This window comes from Bubalus kerabau, chromosome 1 (genome assembly GCF_029407905.1).
Source record: "Bubalus kerabau isolate K-KA32 ecotype Philippines breed swamp buffalo chromosome 1, PCC_UOA_SB_1v2, whole genome shotgun sequence".
Lineage (NCBI taxonomy): Eukaryota > Metazoa > Chordata > Mammalia > Artiodactyla > Bovidae > Bubalus > Bubalus kerabau.
Window position 1 is genome coordinate 276,695,951 of NC_073624.1, and position 17,507 is coordinate 276,713,457.

At 42.3% G+C, this 17,507-nt stretch overlaps 1 protein-coding gene and 1 long non-coding RNA gene across 2 annotated transcripts in view; one reads left to right on the forward strand and one right to left on the reverse strand.

The window, feature by feature from the left end:
- Nucleotides 1–17,507, reverse strand: part of FBXL17 (F-box and leucine rich repeat protein 17) — a 520,630-nt gene that overhangs the window by 88,830 nt on the left and 414,293 nt on the right. The gene's annotated exons all lie outside the window — the stretch shown is intronic.
- Nucleotides 10,270–11,684, forward strand: LOC129640782 (uncharacterized). Its single transcript, XR_008708990.1, has 3 exons — nt 10,270–10,378; nt 11,214–11,332; nt 11,590–11,684. It is a non-coding gene; the product is annotated as an uncharacterized LOC129640782 (long non-coding RNA).

Consider the following 17,507-nt stretch of genomic DNA (forward strand, 5'->3'; position numbering starts at 1 on the left):
GAGGATATGGAGCCAAGTGCTTTTGAAAGCCTAAATCTAATTATTCTGTAATATCCAATTTTTCCTGATGCTTTGCTTCCTTCTCTAGTCTCATTACTTAAAATGAGCCACATTTGTTTGGCATTATTAAATCTGATAAATTAACCTAAATGCTATAAAATTACCTTTACTACTACTTAGTGGGAAAACATATTATTATAAAAATAATATATAACTATGAGAGGGTATATAAGTATATATGTGTCTGCTAGCAAAAATAAAAATATTAAAAATTTTTTTCCTGATTTCTAAATGCTTCAGTAGATTTTCTTGGATTTTACTCTCAGTCTAAAATGATGATTTATTTGCAAAACAGAAATAGACTCACAAACACAGAAAACAAACACAGTGACCAAAAGGGAAAGGGAAGCGGGGCTGCGGGCTTCAATTTGGAGTTTGGAAGTAACACGCACTCACCGTTATGGTGGCGCTAGTGGTGAGGACAGAGGATGAGGTGGTTGGACGGCATCGCCGACTCAATGGACATGTGTCTGAGCAAGCTCAGGAGTTGCTGATGGACAGCGAGGCCTGGCGTGCTGCGGTTCATGGGGACGCGCACATGCGTCTGAGCAAGCTCAGGAGTTGCTGATGGACAGCGAGGCCTGGCGTGCTGCGGTTCATGGGGACGCGCACATGAGTCTGAGCAAGCTCAGGAGTTGCTGATGGACAGCGAGGCCTGGCGTGCTGCGGTTCATGGGGACGCGCAGAGTCGGACACGACTGAGGTGACTTAGCACACACACTCATAAAAGATAACCAACGATTACCTACTACAGTATCTTGTAATACATCTAGAAGAGAAAAGACTATGAAAAAGAATATAGATCGGGCTTCCCAGGTACACTAGTGATAAAAAGCCCTCTTGGCAATGTAGAAGATGTAAGATGCTGGTTTGGTCCCTGGGTTGGGAAGATCCCCTGGAGGGAATGGCAACCCACTCCAGTGCCTGGAGAAACCCATGGACAAAGGAGCCTGGTGGGCTATAGTCCACAGGGTCACAAAGAGTCGGACACAACTGAAGCGATTTAGCATGCGTCCACACACATGTATGTGACTGACTCATTTTACTGTACACCTGAAATTAACACATTTTAAATCAACTACCCTTTAATAATAAAGATATCTTTAAAATTAAAAAAATAGAATGTTATGAACATGGCATAAAAGTAAAAAACAGCAGATGTAATCAGGTATCTGTGAAACACAATGATGCTGAGAACCATTTGCCAATATAATTAAGGGCCCCATAATGCTTACAGAACTTTGCGGGAGGAGTCACAGAAACGCTGCAGGAAAGTGACTTGTTTCCTTGTTCCATCTCCTCCCTCCTCTGTGTATACAAAGTGTTCCATGGAGACCACCCCCCAGAGGACAAAGTCCAAGGTGAAGGAAGGATGGGAGTTGGCAGCTGTGAAATTTTTACTCCCTATTTCCCTATATTTCCATAAGGCTGGATTTATACATATTCTTCCTGAAAATAATGCTCTAGTAATTTCACATAAATTCCAGAAGAAAATCCAGTCCATCAGCAAAGTCTGTTTATCCCACCACCAAAATATACCTCGAATCTGTCCACTTCTGTCCATCTCCATGGCCACCGTCGTTTGTCCTTGGAACAGAGCAGCAGTCACCTTTCCGCCACACTGCCCCCAGCCCCAGTCCACTCTGTGCACAGCAGCCAAAGTAAATAAAATAAACATTCTCCTGATCACATTCCTCTGCCTAACACTCTTGGTTGGCTTCCCACTGCCTCTGGAATATCAGTAACAGCTGAGTGCGCTGTCCACAGGGGACTGTGTCTGTCTATTGGACTTCCTCTTGCGTATTCACCCTGTCGTCCAGGTTGTGCCGGCCTTCCAGCAGTAACCTCAACTCACCAGACTTGCCCTGTGCAGGGTCTGCGTGTCTTTGCACAGCTTCTTTGTCCCACGTGTTGGTGCCTAGTCCCTTCTAGCCCTTCGCACTGGGGCCGAGGTGTTTCCTTCTAGGGACGGCCTTCTCTGCTAATGCTGCGGCAGGCTGGACCTCTGCTCTGCTCTGCACTGTTCTGTCATCGAGTCTGGCAAGTTTAAGAACTATTTTATCACTTGGCTTGTTCATGTTTTCATGGACGACTCTCCAACTGGTATACAAACGGCAAGCAGCAGGAGTGATTGTGTATGTTTACTCCAGGCTGCAGTCCCAGGGCCTAGGACAGCACCTGGCACTATCACTCAGTAAGCATTTGTTAAACGCATGAACACAGCAGGAGGGAGTGAGGCAGACAGCAAATACAGCAGCATCCTAAGTTCTTCTCTGTCTCACCGCACAGTGTTACCTGTTTATACATAATTATGCCCTGCTGCACGGTTACTTCATGCTCGTCTATGGAAGGCGACTGATTTAAAAACTGAGTACCTCAGTAATAAATAACAGAAAGCTAGATCCTTTTTTTGGAGGGGGGAGTTTTATTTACACTAGTTTGTCAATGTTTCCTACCTTGACATTTTCAAACATTTTCAAGACTGTACCAGCGTCTTGGAATTTACCTCTATGTATCACTTTGTAGTGCTGGTAAATATGGACATTTTTCCTTGGGGCTCTATATACAGCCTTTGTGAACAACCACTTCTGTTTGAGTTGAACAGTTGGTTGAACTGAGCAGAACAGGAGAACCCAAGTACGCTATGGATAAATACTTCTGAGACTTTGCTGCCTGCACAGCTAAACAGAAGTCAGTAGTGCTGACTTCGAGCAGAGTCGCTTGATACTGCTTTTGCTATGAAATGTCTATGAAGTCAAGATCTCTTTAGCACTTTTGACCTTTTTTTTTTAATTGACTAATTTAAACAGGTATCTTTCTACTATACTGCAAGGAAGATTTATTTGTACTCCTTGCAAACAGACTTCATTCTGACATTTTTACTTCAAAACAGAATCTCTAGAACACTATGTTTAATTAATTTCTGTGAAGGTTTAAGAGCACCACAGGCATGGAATTTTGGATAAATATTTGTCCATGTGCTCACTTCACAACAGGTCACATGTCCACATTTTACACTCATTAGAAACATAAAGTATTCATCAATGCCAATCCTATCATTATGATTACTACCTGGTGTTGCAACTTCTTTCTTTCCGGGTCCAACCTCTTGTTACCCAGGTGCCTTTCAAATTAGTGAGCCTCAGAATCACTGGGTAAGTTATTCAAAAGTGCAGACTCCTGGATCCTATCTGCAGATTACGGCTCAATAGGTCTGAGGCAGGGTACAGGAATCTGCATTTTTAACAAACGCTGCAGGTGGTCTGGACACTGATGCAAAGGGGCACACGTGCTCAAGGTCACCGACGCAGGCTTTTCTCCTTAGCAGGGCTTCCACCGGGCACTTTCTAAGGTCCCCGTCACACTTTGCACATCATCTGGCATATTGCAGGCATTAATAAATTTTCACTGAATGAACTGTTCATGAGATTAGACAGTTTATTTTATGACTTTATGAAACATCTAATGAAATATTCTCATTGGTATATCTTTTGAATAGTAATAGTAGCTAATACTAAGTTTTTTTTTCCTAAAAGGACCACATTTAAGGAATATGTTTATGTTTATAACTATCTATGAATACAATGAGATTGAATATTTTAATGACCTCCATGTGGCTAACAGCATGTGGGATTACTGTGAAGAATACAAAAGAAAAGAAATCTTTACTACTTCAATTCCATTAAATGGTTTGAAATAAAGTGCTGACTGTTGTCTACTGAACTCTCAGTCCTAAATATACTTAATTAAACAAATTTGATTTGTTTTAAAAGCATGGATTGGAGAAGGAAATGGCAACACACTCCAGTATTTTTACCTGGAGAATCCTATGGACAGAGGAGCCTGGCAGGCTATACAGTCCATGGAGTCGCAAAGAGTCGGACATGACTGAGCGACTAAACCACCACCAAAAGCATTATTATATCTTAACTCAGTGAAGACATAAGATGGTCTCTTTTCTCTAATATATGGCAAAAGATTTTTAAAGATCAAAGACAATCTTAAAATATTTGAATAGAATGTGATTTATTTAAAAATAAGAGATATCTGTTAAAAATAAGTTTAAAGAGAAATTGGAAAGAATACCAGAAGGTGGAAACTCAGAAACTATCTCTAAAACAGCATTTAAAATCCATTACTTTTAAACCGGAAAAGCAAGAAGCCTGCAAAGGATGACACAGAAAGTCTAGTTCAGTGTTGACTAGGAATCCTGGGAGTTGAGTGTAAGGTCATGGTTATTACGAAAACTGAGCTAAAAGTTCGAAGAGGAAAAACTGGATGGAATCAAGACAGGAGGAGGCGGCGGTGAAGAAAGGATGGGACCGGGAGTCAGAAGACACGGGCCTGAGGGCCAGCAGGGTGGCCTTGGCCAAGTCACTTTAAAGAAGACTCAGTTTTCCTATTTGAGGGAAGAAATGAATTGTCGGCTTACTCTGGGACACACCATGATTTCCGTTATGAGTGCCTTGTAAATGGCTGACTGTCATTATGGGATTACCATTACAGAGCCACAGAAACAAGAAAAACAGATAAAGAATGAAACGGGACTTGGAAGATACCTACATTTGCCATTTTATCCAATTTCACCAGTTTATGCAAAATGTAGCCCCTCTCCGATCACTCGGCACACACGGTCTGGGAAGATGCATCACAGTGGCTGACTTACCGACAGTGAACAGTCACTTCAATTACACCTACGATAATGTGACTTAACTTCTAGGGGATTCGTCACATCAGGTTAATTAGAACTCAAAAAAACAGAAATTCTAAAGCCCTTCTGGTTTTCCTAATTATTTTAAATATATAAGGAATCTGTGGTGAGTATTCAGACTTTAACAATATCCCATTCCCCAGACAGGGTTCCAACACAGTCTCTGACATGTATCCAATACTATTTTCTTACATTTCACTGTGTTGATTAGATTCTGCTTGAGGTTTTCATCTTGACTTGCTATTCTCCCTTTAGCAAAGTGTAAGGCAGGGTTAAAAGTTAAAAATTGATGATTTATTTCAGGATACATTTCTCCCTAACTGTCTGACTTTGACCATTCCATTTATTTTCATTTGAGAAACTCTGGGAAAAAAAAAAAAAGATGGATCAGAGAAGAGTAAAGGAGGTGAACTCTCATCCCACATAATCAGCTCCATACCGGGATCATACAAAGGAAGACATCTGGATTCTCAGGTGAGGCGAGGACTGTGGCTGCTCTCAGACTCAAGGGCCCGTGACTGCGCATCCACAGCACTAGCACTCGGGTCGAAGCACCACCGTGAGACCCGAAAAACTGCCGACGCCTTTGTGGTTTCTGACATTCTTCTCTCTCTAACTGACTCAGATTTGCTCCACCTCTTTTACTTTCCATGACAGATCTAGGCTTGGGAGAATTACTTTTATTGTAGAATAATAATAATACCAAAGTGAATTTTGAGGGGAAAAAAAGCTATTTCAAATGACATATTTAATTATGTACATTGCACTGCAGATTTCAATGCGAACAAGTCTAATCATTTTTTCAGTCACCCAATATATTAAATGAGCATTTTGTATAAACTAAATGAATCTTTTCCTTAATTTCAAAATAGTCAATATGACAGAATAAACAGATACAATATTCTGATACTCAAAAAATACTTTAACATTTCTATGCCTACACTGAAGTTATTGAGTTCAGTCAAGCCTTAAGTTCAGTTCAGTTCAGTAGCTCAGTCGTGTCCAACTCTTTGCGACCCCATGAATCGCAGCACGCCAGGCCTCCCTGTCCATCACCAACTCCCGGAGTTCACTCAGACTCACGTCCATCGAGTCAGTGATGCCATCCAGCCATCTCATCCTCTGTCGTCCCCTTCTCCTCTTGCCCCCAAGGCCTCCCAGCATTAGAGTCTTTTCCAATGAGTCAACTCTTCACATGAGGTGCCAAAGTACTGGAGTTTCAGCTTTAGCATCATTCCTTCCAAAGAAATCCCAGGGCTGATCTCCTTCAGAATGGACTGGTTGGATCTCCTTGCAGTCCAAGGGACTCTCAAGAGTCTTCTCCAACACCACAGTTCAAAAGCATCAATAATTCAGTGCTCAGCCTTCTTCACAGTCCAACTCTCACATCCATACATGACCACTGGAAAAACCATAGCCAAGCAGATGATACTGCTTCATAATTTAACGTGTCACATGCTAAAATGGTGGCCACAGAGGTACATGGAATACAGAGGGTGAGAATTTATGACATAAAAAGCCACATCCAAGTACAGAAAATGTTATTCTTTCATTTTTGCTATTACATCACAAGATATTTAAGGTATAATCTACATATAGGTTGGGATGCATGCTCAGCAAAATATTGAAACTTTTGTATTAAACAGGCCCTAGTGAGTTTTTCTTTGAAACTAGTTGCATACTCATATTGTTAAAGGTTGCTTTATTGTTTTCTTTCCTATTTTGTTTTCTTTCTTTGATTTTCTTCTCTTCTTTCACTACACACTCTGTCTACAGACTGGCTCAGTTAACTGTATCTGAAATGCAGCCTCCAGCATCCGTCCTTGGGGAAGGGGAAGTGGGGAATCCCAGCCACTGCTAGTGAGTGCGTTTCAGACAGGCCCCTGACTTTAGGAGTCTTAGAGCTGGAATCTTCATGTATTATATTTCCTATAAAAGCACGAAAATGCCTTTTGAACTACTTATATACATTTTATCACATACTTCAATGTTCTTTGTCAGTGCATAAATGAAGTCGCTCAGTTGTGTCCGACTCTTTGCGACCCCATGGACTGTAGCCCACCAGGCTCCTCTGTCCATGGGATTTTCCAGGCATGAATACTGGAGTGGGGTGCCACTTCCTTCTCCAGCGGATCTTCCTGACCCAGGGATTGAACCCAGGTCTCCCGCATTGTAGGCAGACGCTCTACTGTCTGAGCTACAAGGGATGTCAGTGCATAAGGTAGTGTTAAAAAGCCAGGTACCAAATCTTGGCTTAAAACATAGCACTGGTATGACTGGAAATACAATGTGCTCTGAAGGTGTGGATGTCAAGTCAGGTGATCTGTGAGACTTATTCCAAGGAGGTTATCACTGTCATCTGTCTACAGAAAAGAATGGTCAGTAGATCAACAAGATGTCTTTTCCATCAACAAGATGTTCCACTGTACTTAGTTCACACAAGGTGCTATTTAAATAGAAAGCGGTACTTTATATATGTTACTTACATGTCTATTTCCTTTGAGAAGATGCAAGGATGCCTAGATTAGACTCTGTTTGCCATGTATGAATAGCAGCCTTCAAAAACCAAGGACTCTTAAGAACTGATTTGAAAGTAATTGCCATCATTTTACATTGGCAGGAGACCTTGGCAAACGTATATAAATATTATTGACTTGCCTTAGCTTTTCTGTAAAAACCAAACTAAAACAAACAAAACAGTGTTCTTGATCCTCAGAAGAGGCATATGCACGCACACACACACACATTTCTCTGTCTCTATATATATACACATACATACACACACCTCTCATTTCAAAATACTGTACGACATCTCTCTTAACAAGTGTTGTCAGTCATAACAGAAGACTTTCCAGTGATCGTTAGGGGTCTTTACGAAAGAAAGTGATATGTATTCGCGTGGTTTGCCTTAAAAACATTTTATACCCTAGGAGTACTTTAGAAGGAATGATACAATAAAAAGAATGTCTTTTTTATTGTATCATTCTATCAAATAGAATTACATATACCACTTTTTCTTCCATACTTTGGAAGATGTAAACGTGTAAGCTGGCATAAAGGGCCATTTTCCATTTACGAAGCCAAAGAAGAATGCTAAGTAACATATCTGAGCTGAAATGCCAGCACCAGTTTGTCCAATAGGTTTTCAAGATCTCATTCTGCAAATCAGACTGAACAGGGGAAGAAGCCAGGGAGGGGAAGCTGAGATTGTATCACTGCAGCAGCAGGGGGGAGCAGGCGAGTGGGGGGAAGGGCACAGGGCACCACATGCCACCTGCGAATCAATCAGGAGACCTGTTTGCAAGCTCAAGAAATCCCGGAGGCTCTGGGGCTGTAGACACCACTATAGTCAAGAGTCAAGTAACACAGAAAAATGTAATTGGGAATTCTCTTTTGAACTTAAAACACTCACTTGTATTATTAACATCCATATGTTAACAATACTATAGTCCATACCAGCCACTTTGCTGTATGCCATCTGCTCCAAAAAAGTCTTATTTCTTTATCACCACTGTACATGTGATTGCTGTTTAAAAAGCTGCATTGATATTTTTCCTTTTAGTTTGCATTAATTGCACTATTGGATGAGTCTGAGAATGAACTTGATTTTTCAAGTGCAATATTTTATAATCTCTCATTAAGACATTCGGTAGCTTCGGTGTTTATGTAACTATTTTACACTCTTAAATTTGCTCATGTTCTTAATACTGAAAACATCAATGTATAAATCCTTTCCTTGTTTTACGTAACAAGATTATTCAACCTATTGCTGAATGGGGTCAGAGAAGCTTGTAAGTCATTTAATTTACTATTTATTTCCTCTAAAATCATTCCTGGAGGCTGGGAGTCCTCTGAGGATTGCTGCTTTCCTTCTGCCTCTGGCTAGCCACCCTCCTCCCCTGTGCCACCCTCTACCTTGGAAGATCTGACAAGTATTCTTTTATCCTGCTCTCCTGAATTCGGAACTATTGATGACTTCACACGAGAAGTCTGACTGATGTGTTACACAAAGGCCCCAATGTAGGTGACGTCTCGAGATGTGCTAAGAAGCCTATTATTTTCACAACACAGTCATCTGCCTGTGGAATTTTCTGCAAACATTTCCAAGGGACAAGACACGAGAGCCTCCATTCCTGTTTTGTGTTGACTTCTGACCTAACACCGCACCAGTAAATCCCATGTGTAAATAGGAGGCTGGGTGGCAAGGCCACTTTCCTAAATATTTCACAGTGGTAAACTCTCCAGGTTATAAATTACAAGAGAAATAAGATGATCATCTTTCTCCACCATGAACTTGTATTCAACACTTACTTTTCTATTACATTAAGCAGGCTAGCAGGAATTTAGCAGTGTACAGAAACTCAAAGAGGAACAAAAACCGGCCTAAACAATTCATCACTGCAGATAACCATGGGTAAGAAAAACATCTGAGAAAAAAATACAACAGCCAATGTGAGCATATGAAAATGTTTAAGTTTTTAAAAAAAAGAAAACAAGATAAAACTTGGGTAACAAATAAGTCCTATTATTTTAGGCAAAAATGGCATGTTCTCAAAAACATAAAATGGCATGAATTAACTTAGAGATAAAAAAAAATTACATGATGTATATGAAACATCCCATATCATCAGAACATAAATAGGCTGAGATACTCAGTCACCAGTTGGTGAAGCGGAGATGTCGATCAGCATCATCTTATTCAATCTATTGTGTGCAGTGATTCTCAGAGAGCAGAATAAAGCACTCAGAAGCCAGTGTTAGGCTGATTTTCATCTTCTGGGAAACTCCACTTAACAGCTCTGAATGTCATTAACAGCCTGTGAGACAGTCACTCAAGGGCTGCTGCCGTAGGCTGACGTGGGAGCTTTCAAAATGCACACACAGAAAAGCAGCTCATGGTTATAGATCTTTTTGCAGAATAAATCCAGTGGCCGAGGTCCTGAAAAGCTCACTCTGACCTCCCACAGCACTTCTCGTCTGTCTCTCCTAATTGTGAGATGGATTTTTGTTGGCAGGCAATAATACTGTAAGCCCCTTGAAGGGGGAAAATGTCCCTGTATTTCTTTCTCTCCTGTGGCACCTTGTGTATTTCTAAGCCAACAGCAGGCGTGCAGTAAATAGATGTTGAACTGAATTACAGCACGCGATCGCATACTTGTCTCCATCCCCAGAACCCCATACACCGCTCCCTGCGATACTGAGATTGCAGGGGTCACTGGTGGCACTCTGCCTAATGGTGTGCTGACTGACAGGGTAGAAAATCAAATCAAGAAGGCCGGCACGACCTTTGAGTTGGGCAGACAGGGTGTGCACTCACTGCAGCAACAAGGTCAAGATCAAAGTGACGAATGTCCAACCTTTCAGGACATGGCCAGGGACCTAGACTGGCCACATCTGATTATCTGTGCAATTTCGTCAGCATCGCCTGTGAGCAATACGTGGGCTAAAGACAAACAATGAGAGAGGAGCCCAGATAACACAACCCCGGACCACCGCAAATTCACCGGGTTGAAGAAGTGCGCTTGACAACAGCCTCTAGTGGATTACGCAAGCCTGCCAGGGAGACAGGAAAACAACTGCTTCATGGTGACCCAAAATGGGATTAACGTAAGCTGGATGAGTGTTAGAAAGTCTTTAAAGAACCCAGTGAAGTATCATTCAAAATGATACAGCCAAAGCTGTTAAAAAAAAAAAAATAGTTCTGGGAAAACAGGGAAACTGAGATGAATCTGGTTATCAGTAATCAGGAAATGAGACAGCTCCTACTGAGAAAAACTGTGTGGGAAAACATGATTCCAGCCATCAAAGTCACTCGTTTCTGTGAATCTAGGGTGGAAAGGGTTATTAGTCACTTAGCTGTCTGTTACCTACATCAGCCTTCACAAGTGGTAGTCAGATCATTTACAACACTAAAGACAAAAATAAATACACTGTATGTAAATATGTATCTAAAGGATTTTTACTTTTAAAAATGACCTCACTTTCAGCTATTAAAAAGCTCCTTTAATTCTAAGAGAGACAGTCAGTGGGTGGCTAAGGCATTGCAATTTACATCTGCTTAGTGGTGATATATTAGTCCAATCTCCAGAGGGCTTCAACTTGACTTTCTCCATATGCTACCCATATGCTGTATTACCATAAACATATCTTCTAGAAAACAGCCATATGCTTCACTTTTATACCTGAGTAATAGTGGCCCTTCCTTATCCTTTGGTTTTTATCTCTTCTGTGGATTTTGAAATATTTATTGGAACTATATAAGAAAAGAAATATTTTCAAATCAGCAGAATATAATCTCTGTTATGCATAGCCCTGCATTTCTAGGATCTACAAACTTGTTTCCTATAATACTAAAATTCCCAAGCTTGAATATCCAAGAATCACTATTTACATTTAGATCAAACATAATTTAGCTTGAATTTTAATGCATCTTCCCACTCAGTGTTCCCAAGTATGATCTGGAAGTGGAGGCTCCTCCTCTATTGATGAATGAGTCAGGGATGATCATCATCAACCCCGTGATATCAGCAACACTTCATGGTTACAGAATTCAGATGATGTGTGAGTACTGTGCTATGAGATACTGCATGTCACTTTTCATTTTGCCTACAAGTAAAGTGCAGATAAAAATGGAGTAATGATGTTTACAGCTGTATTATTTTCAGGTTGCACTCCCTGTAATTTCCAGTTATCACTATGGTGATTTTGCATATATGAGACTGTAAAAAATCCTGGTACTTTTAGGGCATACAACATGAGAAATAAATAACCTGACTCCTTGCTTGTTCTCTTGTTTTTATTTGTCTTCTTTCCTCTAGCCTTCTAACTACTAGAACCTCCATGAGCAGAAAGGGCTATGATGAGCAGGTTTCAGCGAAGACCTCTGGGTGGATGACTGTGCCCATCAAGTATTAGTGTGTATGCAATTTTTTACTTAGGCTGTTTTAAAGTAGGAAATTCAGAGTCAGGCCCTACCCTCAGCAGAGTTTCATTATTTCATGTCTGATTTTGTGGGGGATCAACCTGTTTCTAGTATCTACTATTTCTAATCAGTAAAATCATACAGAATAATTCTGCTCATACACATTTTGAATTATTTCACTGTCTTGCTACAGCACATCCTTTCAAAACCCAGGATCATCTCTTTATCTTGCAGAGTCTTCTACCAGCTGATTCCATGTAGCTCTGTGTACTCCTTTCCCAGCGCCAGCCAATGAGGCCTTGGACGAGAAGGGCGGGAAGGCCCAGTCAACCTAGATCAGACTCGGGCAAACCTCTCTAACCATGTTTGACCCATTTTATGCTCTGATCTCTATCTCAGAAAATACTTAGACTTAAATCCAGATGAAAAACAGTTAGAAGGTAATACTAACAGTGAACATGTTTATTCTTGCCTGAAAAGGCCCACGGACAGAGGATCCTGGTGGGCACAGTCCCTGGGATGGGACACAAGTGAGTGAATAGGCACAGACCACACAGTGTTAGCCACTATGCAAATACAGCATCTCACTTAAGCCTCACACGCCATGAAGTGGGAAGCAGTGCTCTTCTCACCTACCAGAAAATGAAATGGAGGCTTAGAAACACTAAATAACTCGCTCAAGCCTATGTAGTTCAGTGGCCGAGCTGCCATTTGAAGCCAGGCAGTCTGTCTCTAACCTGTGCTATGGCGCCCCACAAAACGGTTTTTTATAATAAATTTCACTCATTCATACGCTGAGTCCTCACTATGTTTTAGGCACTGTATAGTATGACACAGACCAGCAAGCAATGGGCCCAGCCCTCCAACACCTCCGTGTTTTATGCGTGGGGGAGGTGTCGTATAGCTAGATGCGTGGGACTGCCTGTTCGAGAAAATGTGGAGCATTATTGTCGTAAACACTTACGTATGTGTGTTAAATAATTGCGCTGTACCTTTTACACTTACACAACACTCCAGGGCAATATCAATAAAACTATATCTCAGTAAAACTGGAAAGCCATGGAGTCACTGGAGAGTGTGCACATACTACACACGAGCGCAGGCTTCTCCGCGTGAGGACTGCGGACCCTGGCGGAAGGATACAGCCACTAGCGCGGGCTTCCCCGCATCGGGACTGCGGTCCTTGGCGGAAGGAGCCTGGATGTGCAGTTGGGCTGTTCTCTGTTGACAAAGGGCTTTCAAGTGTGGAGGCCCACAACTGGGATGTGCATTTTAAAAAGCCGGGCTCCTCAAACCCGGCCGCACCTTAGAATCATCAGGGGATCTTTTAAGGAAATACTGGAGCCCTGACCCCACTCCCAGAGAATGAAACTCAATTAATCTGAAGGAGGGCTTGGGCATCAGTACTGTTAAGATCCCTGGGTGATTGAAACATGCCATCCAGGCTGAGAAGGAGGCCTCCTGGCTTCTGGTGTCTCATTCACAAAAGTGAAAAATGCACTTTGGTTAATACTTGCCACACAAACAGCAAAACATAGCCACCAATTCAGAAGATTTCACCTAAGAGGATTCTAAACACTGTCTCAAAGAAAAATCATTGCTAAATCAAGTGAAAAATTAAAAAACAAAAAAACAAAAAAAAAACAACCCACTTTGCTTGTGATTGCATGCTAAAGGTAAGTTTGCTGGCAAGACATGAGCCAGAATGCTGAGGGGTTATGTTACAGCACAAGGTGATGAAATAGTAGGGAAAATGACATGTAAAGAAGTAAACAGAAAATCAACCACTCATCTTAAAAAACTCTTTTCTTAAAATTCCGCAATTCTCTCTCAATGCATGTTGGGTGACAATAGTTAAAAATCAAATGCATTTTTCCACTGTTGGGACAGAAGCAGGGCTAAACTCCGCCAAGAACTGCAGATGATGCTCAGCTGAGTTGCGGAATGGACACCCCCGCAGTAGTGAACCTTGCTCCAGCTGCTGGGTAGATGAGAGGGCCCCCAAGTTTCTTTCGCGGTGAGCCCACCAGGGATCTGGCTGCAAGTGCGTATTTTTATAGACACCTCAGCTACTGTCAAAGTCCTAATGCAAACTTCAGTGCTTGGGAGCACTAAATAGGTTTGGGAGGCTTCCCCGGAGAGTTTCAGTTCCATTAACACAAGACTTGGTGGCTGAGGAAGGATATAATCCTGATCCCACGTTAGAGATAGAGAAAGAAAAACTCCTCACCGTCTTCAAGTTAGCACTCACGTTTCAAAAGATAAGAACCTTTCAGGGTCGAGAGGACTGAAGAATTCAGGTGGAACTTAGTTCAGCATCTTACCCAGCGCCCTTCCCCCTCGTGGGGCTCAAGCGGCAGAATACAGCTCAATTATCTCAGCTGTTAGAGGAGAGAAGGACTTCAGGGGCGTCCTCCCGGCACTGCGTGATGGGAAGCGCTGCTGCGCAGTGCCGAGCTGCAGGCCCTGCGGGCTCCGTGTTCTCAAGCAGCTCAGGGCGGCAGCTGCGTGTGAACATGTCTGCGGCCAGCTCGGAGGTGCCGTGGTGGGCACTGCACGTGCAAGGCGTCTGTGCACGTGCAAGACCTCTGCGCGCAGGTGCTCTGGCGGGGAGCGTCCTCCTCTGGGCACAAGGCTGAATGAAGCCTGGAGGGAGGCAATGCCACAAACCTACCAAGCCCCGTGATCATTCATGGGAGCCTGCCATTCCCTCGCAGGGCCCGTGCCCACCCCCGTGGGCCCGCAATTCACACAGGGTACGCTCTAAACCTAGTCAATGCTCCCAAGCACTAACGTCTGCATCAGACTTCAGCATTAGCTGTTGCTGTTTAGTCAGTAAGTCAGATCCCCTTCTTTGCGACCGCATGGGCTGCACCCCACCAGCTCCTCTGTCTGTGGAATTTTCCAGGCGAGAATACCAGAGTGGGTTGCCACTTCCTTCTCCAGCGGATCTTCCTGGCCCAGGAATTGAACCTGAGTCTCCTGCTTGGCGGGTGGCTTCTTTACTACTGAGTCTCCTGGGACGCCTTTCCATTACCTGCTGCTGCTAAGTCACTTCAGTCGTGTCCAACTCTGTGCGACCCCATAGACGGCAGCCCACCAGGCTCCCCAGTCCGAGATGTCTATAAAAATACAAGACTCTGTCCTCCTGAAGAGCTCAGAGACGAGGCGGAGGGGTGTCCAAGGACATGCAAGGCTCCCGGAGGCAGGTCCCAGAGCAGGTCTTCCCTCACGGTGACCCCGCCCCATCCCAGAGCCCCCCAACTGCCCACGGACACTCCTCAGCAGTCCCTCAGTTCCGTCCTCCCCACTGGTGCACTCACAGTCCTGGCTGGGAGGCCAAGTTTTCAATTCTTTTGACCCAATTCAGACCGATCACTCAGCTGATCTTGTCAGCGGTGCATCTCCTTCTAAATACACCGTCTACCGCAGAGGTCCGGAAAGTACAGCCGAGGACCAAACCCTGCCCGCCGCCTGTCTTCTTTCTTTAAAGAGCTGCTTGCTTATTTCCTTCGGGCGGTGCCGGTTGCTGCATAAGGGCTTCCTCTGGCTGCCACAAGCAGGCTGTTGGCGTGGGGCTTCCTTACTTACGGCCCATGGGCTGGGGTGCCCTGTGGCGTATGGGACCCTCAAGGACCAGGGACGGAACCCCTGCGCCCAGCACGGGCGGGCAGGTTCTTGACTCCTGGACTACCAGGGCAGCCCTGCTTGTTTCTGTATATAGAGTTTAATCAGAACACGGCCACGCCCATCCATTTCTGTTTTATCAATGGCTGCTTTCAGGCCACAACGGTGGAGAGAGATCTTACGGCTCACAAAACCTAAATTATTTACACTCCGGCCCCTTACAGAAAAAGTTCTCTAACTACACCGTTGTCAGGATGATTTTGATCCAAAGTATAGATCCGATCGTGCTGGTCCCATGCTTGAAAGACTTTGGTGGCTGCATCTGGTGTGAGGGACCACACTGTGGTTGCCAAATGTAGTACTTCCGACCACATTAAATAAACTCCTCATCTTGAAGGTGCCTTGCATATTAATGCCAACTTTATCCTCCTGTGCCTATGCTGCATGTTTTGCATATCATGCCCTTCATCTGAAGGATTTCTGTTCATCCTCCCCGGTTCAGTTCAAATGTCATTTTTATTATCATGTAGCCTTTGACTCCTCTCAATGGTCAGATCCTCCCTACACACCTTCTTCAGTTTCACAGCACTTTATATATTTTTCAATTTTGCATGTATTGCTCAGGATTTCATTCATTCATCTATGTGCAGAACTGGCTGCTAAGTCACAAGGAATTGGCTTAAATGTACCAGGATGAAACTTCCAAATAAACATAATGGCAATTTTCTGCCTGTATTTATACTGAAATTACTGTTATTTCAAACAAGTTTGAGAGTTTTTCTAGAAGTCTGCTTCAGAGACATTTTATGTTCACACCAAAAAAGTAGTCTTAAGAGTTTGGAGGTACATCTCACTTCAAGTTAAATTAAAAAAAAAATCACTCTCTAGTTTCATCACTAAGCTTATTCTATAGAAATTCTAATCCTTGCCAAAAATTAAATCTACCCTTAAAGAAAAATTTACCAATGATGATGGCTATTAAATAATTTATAGCAGACTTTGAATGTAATTTTAAAAAGATAAATTTCCAAGAGCAAGGGCAGCCATCTTGAGAGAAATACTTTTGTTAGGATATTAAGTCTGATGGGAGTGTTATATGGTTTGGAATGCATTTTTTAACTAATTAAAGGACACTGTGTAAAGGATGGAATACTCAACAAATGGTTAACACACTTTAAAAAAATAGATTTGGATGGATAACATCTAAGTTTAATTTTGAATAGAAAAGGCCTCTAAAAGGCAAAATAGAAGGAACAAAACAGCAAAAAATGATAAGTACAACTACATTAAAATGAGACATGTTCGTGAAGATACCATAAACAAAGTAGAGTCAAGCCATAGATGGAGAAGATGCTTACAAAGCATGTAACTGACAGAAGCTTAGCATCCAGATTGTCTAAGAATGCCTCAAATCAGTAAGATAAAAACAATCTCCTAGACAGACAAACAAAAAGATACCAACAGGCAATCTAAGATAAGAAGGTCCAATAAACATATCTAAAAATTCTCTACCTCATGAAAAAACCAAGTAAATACAAATTAAAGCCATAATGAGATATCACTTCATACCAATCAGATTGGCAAACATGAAAAAGTCTGGCAACACCAAACGTTGGCAGGGACGTCGAGCAGTGAGAAATCTTATACCTGATGGTGGGAGTGTAAATTAGCACAACTTTGGAGAGCAAATTGGCAATGTCTAGCAAAGTTGGAGATGCACTCCTAGATTTATTCTTAGACACAAAGAAACATATCCAAGGATATTCACTGCAGCACCATTTGTAATAGAAAAAGAGAAAAATCACCTAAATGTCCTTCAATTGGAGAATGAATAATTAAATTGGCACTGTTTACAAGATTGCAAAAACGAATTAACTAGGACACATGTACCAACGTGGATAAGTCAAAAACGCATAATGCTGAACAACAACAACAAAAAAGTGAGCAGAAAAAAATGCATATCGTAAAGTATCACCTACATAAAATTTTAAAACCTGCAAAGGAACTATCTACATTGTTTGCAGGTACATACAAATGAAGCCAAAATAAATAGATGTGTGTGGGGCTGATGAATACCAAAATCAGGAGAGTGGTTACTTTTGGAGGGGAAAGATGAAATGTCAAGTATGGACTTTAATTCTGCTGTAATTGTCTGGCTTTTTTTTAACCTAAAGTATACTGATGCTT